The sequence below is a fragment of the Topomyia yanbarensis genome, chromosome 2, assembly GCF_030247195.1.
Source record: "Topomyia yanbarensis strain Yona2022 chromosome 2, ASM3024719v1, whole genome shotgun sequence".
Lineage (NCBI taxonomy): Eukaryota > Metazoa > Arthropoda > Insecta > Diptera > Culicidae > Topomyia > Topomyia yanbarensis.
In genome coordinates this window covers 399,904,030-399,917,621 of record NC_080671.1, presented here as the reverse complement: position 1 = coordinate 399,917,621, position 13,592 = coordinate 399,904,030, and the positions used below count along the sequence as shown (strand labels likewise).

Here is a 13,592-nt window from a genome sequence, read left to right as displayed (position 1 = left end):
GCGGTGATGTCCCGGTAGAAAATGCACAGTTTACTGCGGTTCGACTCCGATATGGATTGGGGTCTTTCCGACGGACGCTACTGACGATGTTTGGCGGAGTTCAACAGCTAACACAAACACAATGTGGCGTGCAAAAAAGGGGGCGCTCATTTGCGAAAATGACTGATAGCAAAAGTGCCTGCCCTACCTACATTATTGCGCATCGTTCGCAAAACTCATGTGTTGTGTTTACGCGTGCTACATACACGGTTAGTAATTATTTGTTATTAACCGGATTTGGGTTAAGATAAGTTGGTGCCGGTTGAGTAGCGCTGGCGTATATGCTATAGGGCAAAACGTGGCTAATGTATTCCGATTGGCTGTGTATTCACGACCGATTGCAATTGCGTGGTTAATGGCGGCACGGTGTTATTAGCACTGATGATATGGTTGAGGTGTAGTTGAATGGTGCTAAGCAGAGCTGCGGTTCGTTGAAGGGTTGTTTATAAACAACACACTAAACAAACGTAGGGTACTCAATCCGGGATGAGGAAAGCTTGCGAACATTGTGTACTCATCTTCATGCCGCCAATGGTAGACCAACAGAAATCAACCAAGAGCCGTGTTTAACCATCAAAACTGTCAGGTTGGCCAGATGATTGACCGGCTTTCCTCCTTTTTACCGGAACGATCAGTCATAATATTAGGAATGTACCTTTAGCAAGACTAATCACGGATTTACTAGTGAAAGGTATTCACTTATTTCTGATAAAAGCTCTTTTCACAGAAAAAAATAACACTTGGCACAAAGCGAAATGGAAAGTGAACCGAATCGGTTTAAGGGTGGCCTGACTGAGACTAAGCATCTTGTCACATTGTTTCGCGTTAAGGTTGCACAGAGAAAGCGCAAAATTCGCAAACGAAAAAAGCAGTTTTTTTCCACACCGTATGTCAGATCTTCATAAAAATCAATCAGCGTATGTAGAATGTTAATACAGTACTGCTGATTGATTTTTATGAAGATCTGACATACGGTGTGGAAAAAAACTGCTTTTTTCGTTTGCGAATTTTGCGCATTCTCTGTGCAACCTTAAACATCGTCCGTCGAGACTATATAAAACATTGGCAAATCAGACGGTGACAGCGAACATGGACCAGCGTTTTTTTTTATTGGTCTTCCCCATCCATCGGCTCCATCTTTTAAAAGGGGCGAAAAACAAAAGCCTAAGCCAGACCAAGTGACATTAGCATTCCGCGTTTTGTGGCGCAAATGCAGCTGCTTTTTGTTTTTGTTGTTGTTATTGTCAACCATAATCCAACCAAATGGTCAATGGTCTTTGTCGCATGGAGAGAAGATTTTTCTCATAAGACATTTCGTAATCGCAGCAGGTTCCACCGATTTCGATTGCGTATCGTTGCGGTCTCACATCAATCATCGTAGTTTAGTGGTAAAACTGTGCTGGTCCGAACGAAATCGTTTACGCAGAAACGATGGAAACAGGAAATAACCCCTCAAGACGGCAGCGCTGAATGGGTGGAACCGACTAGGAAAGGGCATTATGCGTCGTTTATTGGAATCGATCGGATGTATCACTTTCAAATTATCGATTAGGTTTAGAGCTGGTTTTCCCTTTATTTTTGGGAAATGGCAACTTACTATGGTGAATCAAAACCGTTTAATTGGCTATGAATTTAACAGACGCCGTTTGATTCAGTCAAGCGTAACGTAGTAACAGAGATCGTAACTATTAGATTACGACAAATGGATTCCGTTTTGATAACATTATCGTTGTGCATGTCATCAAAAATACGTAATTTTAGTAAACAGCAGTACGAAATTTAATATATTTTACTTTGTAAAGAGGGTGCAACTTATTTGAACAGTTTAACCGGGCGGTGTTACTATACCTATGGTCTACCACCTACTTGTAGCAAGCATCAGACTGTTGAATGCACTAATCTTCCAGTATAATTTGTTCAGTTTTTACATTTTAGATATCTTCAACATATTACTGAAGGGCTAAGACAGGATGGCAGAACCAGTAAATTGAGGTACTTTCACACATTTCGCAATCAACAGTTGTCTACACGGAAAAAAATTGTTCCCAAAATTGTGAATAATGTGCCATGAAATCGGGTACAATCACGTTATTACATTACGACAACAGGACCATGGACAAAAATCATGTGTTTTATAATTATGTTCAATTTCCTTTCAGTGACGCCCGCGTATCGTTTTTATTAGTATAAATATTTCTTTTTGTTTTGAGAACTTTAGTCGCGTGTTCGGCCATGTCATTACAAAATCGAGATTCTGTACGTGAACACCACTTTATGAACATTATTCATAAAACCAAGGGTTGACTTATGATGTTATTCATAGATTTCGGAACATTAGTTCACAAAATCAAAAGAGTCTGGATACTTTCACGTGAACTATTTCGCGAACCTCGGAACTTTAATCATGAATCCCTTATAATCCAAGTGAACTCGTTCATGATTCCTAATATATTAGTCACGATCCAATATCCGTGCTCGTGAAATAGTTCACAAAATCATCAAATATTATTCATGTATTCGTGTACTGGTTCATGATCCCTAGTATACTAGCCACGATTTATCTTCCGTGTTCGTGAAATTTCACGAAATAGAATATTATTCATGTTCTCGTGAACTGGTTCATGATTCATAGCACACTAGTCACGACTGACCATACATGCATGTGAAATAGATCACAAAAATTTGAAATTGTATTCATTAGTTCGTTAACTGGTTCATGATTCCTCGTACTTGGCCATCAAATTTTCACGGGAACTATTTCCCAAAATTTAGAGTGTTAAGTACCTATCCGATCCGATTCAGTGACGATTCAGTACCATGCACTGACACCAATATTCTTTCATACATTTAATTGCATTCACACATATCCGACATGGCATGGAATGGTTACTGTTGGGGCGGAATGGCAATAAAACACCGGTTAATAACAGCACTTTTCGTCGTTGTAGAGCAGTGCAGCTTTATACTGCAAATATATTTAGTTTAATTAGGTTATACAATTTCTCTTACTTATTACCTACACTTTCGGTACCGTCGTGCGGGGCTACTTTGGATATGTGGGGCTACTTTGCACACTTTAGTTTTTCAATATTTACTAACAGACGAGCTTTTATTAGTTTTGTTATACCTTTGACATTTGTAGAGCCATGTCTTTTGAACATGTTGCATATGCCTTTTGTCATTTTTCTTAACACTGTTTACCAAAACAAATAAAACATTTCAAGGGTCGATAAAAGTGATTGGAGGCTCGTAAAATAAGACTGCTCAACAAAACAGAAAATCTTAAGTGTACCGTGACAACATACTGTTTTTTCGGAAAGAAGAAGAAAAAAGATGAAAAATGGCTTTTTCCGTTTTTATAGTACGTCAGGATTGGGTTTTATGAGCATTTGAAGGTTTTTTAGTGATGGAAAATGGCGTTTTTCGTTTGTTTGTAGTATGTAAGAATCGGTTTTTATGAGCATTTGAACATTTTTGTGTCTTTAAAAGTAGTTTTTAATATAATTATCAACAACTTTACCGAAGATACCAAGCCTCTAAATAATGTTTTGAGTTTATTCTCCGTAATTATGTCCAAGAGAATTAACTACCAAAATTGTTTTTTTCAAGAGATGCTCTGTATTATGTTGTATAATTTCTTTGAAGACATTGAACCTCCAAAGTTGGTGGTTGTGAAATAATATGATCTTGGCCGTGAAAAAACTGGTTTCGAACCTTTATTTCAGAATTCTTGACATAAAAAGTGCATAACTTGAGAACGTACGTGTAGGGGAAACCAAGGTGATTTGAAACAGAGGAGAGTTGAAACAGTGCCCATTATTAGTGAAACAGTACCGTTAGGGATAAAACAATAATGCATTTGTTTTATTTATATCGTGCCCACAAATCCTCTAATACACGCCGACTACATTATATAAGTGGTTGTGTATTTAAACACTGTACAAAAAATGAGCAAAAGTAAGTTTTTGTTATTTTTTTCAAATTGGTATAAATAGGATATTAAGTGATGTTCGATCATGAAAATATCACTATTATGTAGTCTAAGCGTTAACATTTATGAATTGTATGCGTTTCTTTCTACCTTTGCGATGTATAAATTGTAAATTGTGGATCAAGCTCTAATTCTCGACCTAGGAGAGTTGAAACACCTTGTTTACTTTTAAAAACAAGTGTCAGTTTTTACATAAATATACACTGTGAAAAAAAATGATAAAAATGCATGTAATTTTAAGGAATTATCTTAGTACGAACGAATAAAAATGACACAATTGTAACATTTGATGCTTTAGAAAACGTTTTGATAATATTTAAAGTAACTGGTTACTTGTTTCAACTCACATTCATTGCTGTTTCAACTTACCTCGGCATGGGGAGACTTGAAAAAAAGAGAACACTTTTACAAAAATCAATATATTGATGCTTTGTTATTGATTTGTACCAGTTATTCTGATGTAATTTGATAAAGCATAAACATAAATCAGAAATTCAAAAATAAGCAATCATCGAATGGCAGTTTTTATCGATTTATCTAACAAAAACAAAACATTGTTTCAACCCTCCTCGGTCTCCCCTACTTTTGCACATTTCGCTATCAATCAACGTCTACGATGTTCTTATTTGCCAAGATTAAAAGGAAAGGCGAAAGACAAAAACGAAATAATGAGGAAGTGGTAGAAAACAGAGAAAAACGTACCGAAAACCACTGCGACTGCGATAAAAGACCGCTAACATATAAACGCTTAAGCCTTTCGCGATAATACCAACCCGGTTGCAAACGCGACCATTCTCGCTTATTCATACCGTTAACATACAAACGCTTGAACCCTGCTCGAAGGAACAACCACGCTAACAAACGCGAACATGCAATATCGATCGTCCACACAAATTTTCGCTCGCGATCTGGTAAAGATAACAACGCTCATATGATAAAGTGAACGGTTTTAATACCTACGAATGTATAAACGTGGTCTCAAGTGCGATTATACAAACGCGTGTTCCTTTCTCGTGATTATAAATTTCCACAAAATAAAGAAAAGAGCTTTCCATATTATAGTCCCAATGTTTCCCGAACTGGAAAGCTTTCTTTTTTTAATGCGAGCTAAACAAAGAAAGATTGTGTGTTCGTAAGCAGGTGATCTTTTTAAAAGGTGATTTTAATCCTACCTATTATTTCGGCTAACGATGCAGAAAAGTACTGCATCAGGTGTTTATTTTATTATGAAATGTTATCGAACCTATAATTCTAATATTATCGATGTGTTACAACATTCGTAGATTGGTTGTATGTTTTTAAGAATCATCGTGAATTGTATGACTAATAACAATATTTTCACTTCAATTTCCAGGTCATCAGTTCTTTCGCCAATCCTGCTGGGAGGACTCAAATCGTAAGTTAAATTTGATTATAATATTACGCAAAGTAGTAGAAGAGCTACGTATGTTCTTTACTAATATGGTTTCAACTGAAAAAAGTTGTGGTAAGAAAACCAAGTTTTTGTGATTGATGATTCGAATTTAGAAGTATGCACAAGGGAATGCTTCAGCAAACGGATTGTATACCTCATTAAATCCTATGATGGTCTAGTTATGTTTTGGCTAGATACAGTCAGTTGTCATTACAGCAATTATGTGCTACAATGGTACAACGAAATTGATGTTCAATTCATCCCGAAAAAGTTGAATACATCCCCAATTGTTCCCAGTTCCGTCCAGAAAGATGTACTGAGCGATAATGGACTTGATTGGAGAAGTCCTGTGTGACATTGATAGGATGAAGAATTGGGGGAATCAGAAAGGTGTCAGTTCATAAACCACGTAGTCCCATAAAGTGGATGGGGGAAGATCTAATAGAATTCTGCATTTGGAAGAGAAGGGGTTATTGCAAAGATCTTCGTTTACTTTATTCTGATATTTTGTTCGTCTCCTACTACTACAGAACTTACTTACTGTTCAATATACTAATCGATTCAGCTAAATGTATTTATGCAGATACTTCGCAGCTGGTACACTATTGTGGCACCTACTATTAATCGGATAACTCTATTCAAATTCATGATGTTTTAGGTCAAAAGAACAGCACGACACGTTTTTGTTTTTGCGAGTATTTAGTTATGTTTGATTTCATGAAAAATTTCTTTTAAAAAGTACTGACTGGCAATTGTAAAGTCGATCTTCAGAAATTTCACTCTGAGGACGCCATCATAGAAAAGCGTTATTAGTTAGGTTAAAATGCACGAACAAAAGACAGTTCAAACATTGTCAAAGTTATGCAATAAAAACGTTTACAAAACTTAGTTTGATTTTTAACTATAAGCATGCTAGCAATTTAAAGCATTTGAATCGTTTAATTCAGTGGGTCAAGCAGTAGTGCAGTTAAACTTCTAATACGGTGTTTAATTGAGCAAACAAAATTAAAATTTCACTTGCAATAAATCTGAAAACCTTACGTTTAATTTTTATTTGATCACTATAATTTGTTTTTCGTTAATTTCACATTTTTCACTAATACAAAAAAGTCTAGCTAGTCTTTTGGGGAGGGGTTCGGGTGTTTAGGAAAAGTCTACTTAAGCCTACAAAGGGGATGAGAGGATCAAAAAGTTTCAAATTTTAGTCTACATGGTTTATGGTTATGGTTCCTAGAGAGTGTCCCAAAATTTCATCATGTTAACGTATGCGGAATAAAATTTGGACAAAATTAAAAAGGCATTTTTTGAGTAATCGAAGTAGGCTTTGAGCAAAGTTGGACACGAATTGCTAATGTGTCACGTTTTTCACCGTAAAAAAATAGTTCTTGGTACTCCCAGTTTAGACTTTTTATACTGAAGAAATGAACCGTTCTAAGCTGTGGAGCTTTCTTGTTCGAGTGTACAAAATAGTGAAAACAGTCAGTTTAGTGAAAACGTCAGCATCAGTATCGGTTTGTTGCTGATTTGCAGTCAGATTCGTCTCCGATGCCTTTATGGTCAACTACATCTCAAATTTTTCATTGCTGTGGTAACCCATCACCCAAATAAATCTGGTCAGATCAGTCCGATTTATAATAATTTTCATTATCCATTTTGTGGAATATATAAAATCCCATTTTCCTTGCCTACTAACAAAATCTATCATCCATAATACCTATGGAGATTGCGTGGGTTCCCCGAACTATACCGTCGTGTTAAAAGATTTCACTGTATCAGCCATCCATGATGAGGGTGGTCGTTTTTGCTAAGCTATGCTATGCTACATGGAATTTTGAACCGATTTGAAAAAATCAAATGATTCTAAAAGTTCAAATAATGGTCTTGAAACGGTAAAAAATGGAATTTCGATATTTTTGAAAAAGTGCAATTATTTTGAAGAGTGAAAGTTTAAAAATCGTGTTTTGGAAAATACCACGAAATGGGGTGGAAATTGAAATGAAAAAATATTTCTGACCAGTAATACATTAGTAACACGCAACGTTACTGTTACTGCAGTTACTGTGCGCAAATTATACTTGCGAACCATTGCTTTGAAAAACTATAAAATATAAACAATAAAACAATAAAATCAGCAAAAATGAGAACTATGTTTTGATCCGCTTCAAAATTAAATTAAATAAATGATTAAAAACGATTATATAATACTAGTTGTTATTTACGCAATAAAACAACCAATATTTAAACTGGTATTGTCACGAATCACATTTCCACTGACAGCACGAAATCTGACGAAACACTAACAGTAACCGTACACTGGGGTACAAATGTACCCTACGCAAACTTTGACACCTGCTTTTACAAAGACTATAAGCAAACCACTTTTTTCTATTCTTACTAGGAACTCTAAATTAAATTATGGTGAGGGTCCCAGGTCGGTAAATGCCGAATTCTCGTTTTCACACGGCTCCAAAGAAGGCGTGGGGTACATTTGTACCCCAGTGCAACGTTCTAGGGTTAATACACTTTGCACCTACACACGCTCGCCGGACCTGATATCCTCCTTACTTCCCTAGCTACGCTCCTGTAAAATCCATAAATCCTATTTCAGTCAAAAGAAAATTAGGTTGACGATTTTCAGAGTGATTGCAAAACCTTTCTATATGAGAAAAGCAAAGGCAAAAATTTCCAAAATACAAAAAAGTCAATCTTGGTCGACTTTTTTTCGACTTTTTTTAAAGATATATTCATTTTAGCGAAATTTTTACCTTTTTGTCTTCATCGAGGTATCATTTTGAGTCGGAATTTTCACAACCCGTTTGAGTCGGCATTGCCACAACCCGCAACACCGGAACCGTAAGTCGGATCAGAATTAAATTTAATCGCAGTTTACGGGGTATTAAAAGCAGCCGATGGGAGCCTTGTACTCTCCATTCGTGACTAAGTTTGTGAAAATCGGTTCAGCCATCTCCGAGAAAACGATGTGGGCATTTTGTTAATATATCCGCACATACACACACATACATACACACACATACACACATACATACACACACAGACATTTTCCGATCTCGACGAACTGAGTCGAATGGTATATGACACTCGGCCCTCCGGGCCTCCGTTAGAAAGTCGGTTTTTGGAGCAATTGCGTAACCTTTCTATATGAGAAAGGCAAAAATACGTGCATTTGAAAGTTTCTCAATTATCTAGCATTGTCTGATCGAACTCTGCGTGTAAACCGATCATCTTGTGTGTCGATTTCGTTGGTTAGTAAAGAGTGATTTTTCAATTGTGATTTTTGACGACTGGTTTGACATCAATTTATTTGTTCAATCTGTTCAATTTTGTTTGCAATTTTATCATGTCAAAAACACACTTGAACAACGTCTAGAAATTCTGGAATTTCTCATCAAAAGCAATGTGCGATCAAGAAAACTTTGTGCAATTATCTGTCAAAAATCTTTTTTTTTTTCAGATGAAACTGTCACCAAAATAAACAAAAAACAATGGTTGTCAACAATTTTTTGTGAATTTCATTTCAATTTGAAAAATGGCGATAAAAATGCCCTTTATCTCTGAGTTCCGTAAAGTAGCAATACCTTTGTTCTATGCTGTATTTATCATACACGTTGCCGAATAATTCGGGTAACTCAGACTCCCAGACAATTTATACCAGAAGATGTTGCACGGTGAGGCGTGACTAATATACTAGCAATCATGACCCGGTTCATGTATCCGTATGCAAAAAAATATGATTTTGTGAACTATTTCACAAGCCTGAATGATGAGTCGTGTCTAAGTTTGTAGAAATTTTGATCTAGTTCACAAATGCATGAATATTATTCTGAGTTCTGTGAACTTGTTTGCGTAAAAATAGTAAGATCATGAAAAAACGGCATGTTCTATAAACTATATCGTGGTAGCGGAAGTTCATGAAGAATAAATGTATCCATAAAAAATTATATTCCGAGTTTCGCTAAAATATATTGCCTCGTTCCTCGTATGCAAGGATGCAAAAAAATGCCTACCTTTTCTACGGCTATAATATTTCTGCCTACATTCTCATTTCTCATACGACGCTGCTGTCGTCCGCTAGTGCAGGGCGCTCAGCGCTGTACGGCAGCCTGTGTGCAAAGCAGTAACATGACAAAAAATACTGCCCCCAGTACAGCCACCAGACTCGACCGGTACAGCTTCTCTTTCCTTATTTTGCCTTTTTTAATATTTTCAATCTATTTAATATTTTTAATCACAAACGACGACAATGAATGCGGTTCATTTACACCACGACCGGCATGAACGCTTTTGTGTGCGGGCCTCTCCCTTTTACTGTGCAGAGAAAAGTGTACAAAGCGAGAGGGCAAACTTTACTACGCCACACTCTCACCGAACAGTCGGAGTACAGCAAAAATGTATTTTACTGCTGTACGGAAAAATGTACTCGGTTTGGTTACCGTTCTGGGCAAGAGCAGTAGTGATGCGTTGCTGTAGCGGGCTGTACGGCTTCTGCAAATGTAAATATACCGGAAAAAATGTAGTTTACCAGTACCATTCACATCCCTGCTCGTATGTAATCAGGGATTTGATGACCCTGCTTCCTGATCCTATCCTGCCTGGTAATATACAATAGGCTTAAATTCAAGGCATTATATTTGAATGAACTAAAGTAAACAGTTCGAGTCATTGTAATAAACGACAGATTTTATTGCAATTTTGGGTTGAGAATCCTGTTTGTCCTTATCAACATTAAAAGAAAGATGATTGAAGGAGAAAAAAGCTCTTCGAGTTTTGGATCCATGTTTGTTATCTTTTGGGGTAGATTCATTTCATCAGAATTTATAGATGCAGAGTTTTGCTTGTCCACAAATTTTATTTCCAAGACGAACACACTTCACACAATCTTAGAAAAAAGAACAAAACACAATTTCATAATTTCCATTAAGAAGAAATTCCGGAGTCTTTACTCGTTGAACACGGATCACAAAAGAAAACGAACAAGAAAATATCAGGCTGGACCATACATGCAGTAAATTCTCAAAGTAATACAAGTCTGTTTATTGAAGTTTTCTCTCATAATATGGGATAAGAGCAAAAACAACATATCAAGAAGACAGAGTTGTCAGTTCAGTTCAGAATCTGGATACATTAACAGCAACACGTCTTACGGGTAAAGGTGATTCTTTCTATATCTACTTTTATATTGAGATCGCTATCTTCGTACAATAGACAAAACCTATATTTCTCATTTACTATTGCGATTTCTGTTCAATGTACAGCGATTCCCAAAAGTTAACAAACTTGAACATAAATCTCATCGAATTATTTTTCTATCATTAATGAAACTGTCAATCAGGATTCTCAATCGAAATCAAATCAAATGACTGATTATCTAATCGTGTTGATCAAATAAAAAAGTTAAAATTTAGGCCAAATATATTCCACAAGATGCTAACGAGCAGAAAGGTTGATTCAAGACTATATCAAGCATACTCAAGTGAAGAAATAAAAAAGAAGAAACAAATATATCTGTGACAGAAAAAAACAGTTTCATTTTGCTGCATTACCCAGCATCTTTCAAAAGAGTCTTAATTTCGTTCAAATTTTATCTTCTCTTCTCTATATCTCCTTGCTCCTAAAATATCATTGGTGCGCATAAAACGGTGGAATCTGGAATTATATTTTTTCCGCTTAAATGTGGGATTTTGCTAGCATTCAGGTTCTTCTGAGCACACTGTTAAAATAAGGCAATCCATTTTTTTACAAATGAAAATGTTTTTGGAACAAAGCTTCTTTACCTGTATCCCTAGTTTTAAGACATCTGTGAAATTTCTCATAAATATTTGTTCCCTCTTTTTTGTACCAAACTGTATTGTTAGTTTTAAGATAACTGTAAAATATTTCGTAAAAAACTACTCCCCCTCTTGTATATCAAGCTGAATTCCTTGTTTTAAAATTTTTCATGAAAAAAATCTTTTGCCCCCTCTCTTGTATATAGAATCTTATTTCTAGTCTTAAAATAGCTGTAAAATTTCTCTCTTTTATAAAAAAAAATATTTCAACGTTGTAACCTCCTAGTTTTAAGATATCCAAAATGTAAAAACAAAAGAATTTGGCACCGCCAAGCTAACGAATTTGTGCCTATCAAATAAAGGAAATGAATAAAAAAAACTTCTTTACTAATAGGCCCCGTGCGAATCTAGAAACTTTGATAAAAATTTAATAGTTTTCTCTGTAGTTTTCTACAAAGTTGTGCACAATGAAATTGTCCATCAGATTCTCACTTTTGGTAATATTTGAATGTCTAAAGTACTACCTAGGGTAAAAAATGTGACACAGTTTCATTGAAAAACCTAAGTTTTCAAACAATAAAACTTCAAAATAAAAAGTTGTTCTGGAGCCCCCGACAGAATATTTTAATTTTACTTTCAAATGAAAGGCAAAAGCCCATTCTATCACATGATGAAATTTTAGCGATGCCGATTTTTTTCGAATAAAATTGTTCTACCAAATACACCGTGCAAAAGGTTTCTGTTTAGTTTTTTTTTTGACAAAATATAGAAAATTTGAAAAAATGAGTTTTTTTTTGCAATTTAAATTTCTAACAAAAATGGTTAGCAACGCTGTATTATCGTGCAACATGAGACCAATTTATGTCGCCATTTACCCCTGATACAGAACTCCTATCCCGTAACTCCTCGCGGTGCCAACCAGGGTACATGTCTTCTTTTGCCGCTTTTGCTAAAACTCGGGACTGGGTCGGGTTCTATCGCCAACCACTGCCAATTCGTTCACTTCGACAAGTTGACGGATTGGAGCCTGTCTCAGTTTCGTTTCAAGCGGGAGTGGCATTAGTGAAGATCGTCTAGGATCTGTGATTGTATGCTGACAGGGAAGGTAATGGATATTTTGGGCAGTTCAAAATTATTTCTTGGTTTTGTTTTGTAAGCTCGGTTTGTATACAACCTACGATTAATATTTTTTCTCAATCTGACTAGTATCGATGATCAAGGGTGTCTGTTTTTATGAATCTAATTTCGAGTTCCGTTATTGCTAACAAGCCCGTGCATCAGGTTAACGATCCTTTGTATTTCCCGTCAATGTTCGATATTATCGTTCGTACACGTGTATTTCACAAACAATCCGATATGGAAAATATGAAACACTTTCCTTGATTTATAACATCTCGAGCTATCAAAACTATGTCTGTACAACGTGTCACTCTGTAGTTTTTAACCCAATGAATATATCGTAGAAAAGGAATAGTGAATTTTCTTTGAATACTGTCGCAATAAATAGTGATCCGGCCCATTAGGCAGATAAGATTAACTTTCCTAGCCAATACTCTCAAGGACGGCTGTGCGGAGTTCAAATTGCTTTTGTTTAGAAACTAGGATACTCTCGGTAGCCGGCTACCCAGAGTTTAAAAAGAACCAAAAACTAAATAAGATCTTTTCTTTTTCGAGTAATCGTGTACTTGAAAACCAGCTTAACTACTACCTAATAAACCATGCTTTACAGGTCGCATCACTTACTTGGAGCGAATCCTAGACCTATACCCTTCCAAACTACCAACTACGCGACACCTATGGAAGAGTCTCATGAGTCGTCTACCTTCCGTTAAGTAGGTGGAGCATCAATACTTTCCGTCTACCTTATCCTTTATCCTTCCCCGTGAACGATGGAGATGGGGGCGGCCGGCAATGATAGCTATCATGCTGTGGAGGTTTTAATATGGATTTGATTGGTATGAATTCCCACTTACCACTTCCTAAGCAACTCTTATTAGATAATCAGCAGTCAAACATGATGAAGCCAGTGTGTAATCCGCAAAAATCATCGTCACAACGCAACGCAACGCAATTTAATTTTTTAACAAATCTTTGCGTTTGGAAAAAAAGCACATTCTTTTCAGTGTAGGTGAGAGAGGGTAACGGTGGATCAGCAGGAACTATGAAACAATCGCAATAAAATCAAAATGCATGAACATAATCGTCTCATACCCTCATATTTCACGGTTTCTAATTCTTTACACGTCTTACTATATTTTGGAAGCTTTCTGATAACTCTATCTCTTTTAATGGATATTTGTTTGTTTTATAATAGTCAGAGTAAATTTGCAATAAAAATCATTATTCTATTTTTATGAGTTAC

The 13,592-nt window shown here is 36.1% G+C and overlaps 1 protein-coding gene across 2 annotated transcripts in view; it reads left to right on the top strand.

Moving 5' to 3' along the window:
- LOC131684914 (uncharacterized) overlaps window positions 1-13,592 on the top strand; it is a 334,000-nt gene that overhangs the window by 190,958 nt on the left and 129,450 nt on the right. For both annotated transcript variants that reach the window (XM_058968165.1, XM_058968163.1), the window contains exon 4: window positions 5,385-5,426. The gene's annotated coding sequence lies outside the window, so the exon portion shown is untranslated. The remainder of the gene's footprint in view (window positions 1-5,384; window positions 5,427-13,592) is intronic.